The following is a 1,151-nucleotide window of genomic DNA, read 5'->3' as shown; positions in this document are numbered from 1 at the left end:
GTGAAAGCAGAGGCAGGAAGGGAAGAGGTCTGCATGGCATTCATTAATCATTTCATCAGGAAGGAGTTCAAAGCAGAGGCCTGCCTTAGCAAGGGCTGCAGGCAGGGATGAGGCCGTGTTTATTCAGATGTTCCTCCTTATTTCTCTGACCTCCTGGCCGGTCAGCTGGTGTGGGTGTCCAAAACTGAGATGCTCTTCCAGGATCCAGGGAATCCTACCCCCAAGCATGGGCTGCCTTGGTCTTGTCTAGGTCAAAGTGATGTCATGTGAAAGTGTGACACAGGTCCAACATTGGTATTTATGCATCAGGTAAAAAGTAATTCCTTGGAGAGCATCCTTGGTTCTCTTTTGAGTCAAGAAGCTTAAGAAACAGGGGTGAGACCATCCTCTGAGAAGCTGTGTTTCTCTCAGATGGTAAATTTGTTCTGCATGCAGGGACAAAGAACTCAGGGCGGGGACTTTTGCTTGCCGTGGGTGAGCAGTGGCAAGGAGCTGGGAGATATTTGTGAGACATGGTGATATCTGGGAACTCCTGGAGTAAGCCCTAGGAAGGCGTGTTCCATCTCCAAGGCAAGGCAGTAGGGATACATTTGAATTTAAGAGGTATCCAGTCTCACAGATCTCCTTGTCCTCTGTGGGACACTTCCAAAAGACAGTTCCTCCATAAAATAGAGACCTGAGTTGAAGGACCTCGAACACCCTGGCTGTGTTGACTAAAAGACCCTATAGATAATCTTACACTTCAACAACTGTTAGATGGCTAAGGTCCAGTGGTCTAAATCCCTAAATCTTTACAGAGCTGCTTCTGTAGTAGACCATTGGCACATGGTGTGCTTGGGAGCATGAGGATGAGTGTTGCAGGAGTTCAGGTTCTATATTTTATGCAGATTACAATATTAAGAGTGAGTGGCTCTGACTGAGACTGGCATCTTGCTTTGGGATCACACTACCCAAGCCAGCGAGTTTTGGCTTATGTTTGCATGCAGGGCCTAATATGGGCAATTTACTAGACTTTTAGCTGTACTTTGTTTCTTAAATTTGCAGAGATTTCCCTAAATCTTGGCTTAAACAGGTCTGTGTGTGGCCAGAACTGGCCTCTGCTTTTTTCTATTCTGTATTTTTTGTATCCAAGACCAGAAAGCAGTGCAATG

The sequence above is a fragment of the Empidonax traillii genome, unplaced genomic scaffold (assembly GCF_003031625.1).
Source record: "Empidonax traillii isolate 1590-97213 ecotype Southwest subspecies unplaced genomic scaffold, ASM303162v1 scaffold474:size1423191, whole genome shotgun sequence".
NCBI classification, from domain to species: domain Eukaryota; kingdom Metazoa; phylum Chordata; class Aves; order Passeriformes; family Tyrannidae; genus Empidonax; species Empidonax traillii.
Note: the sequence above shows the minus strand (reverse complement) of the source record.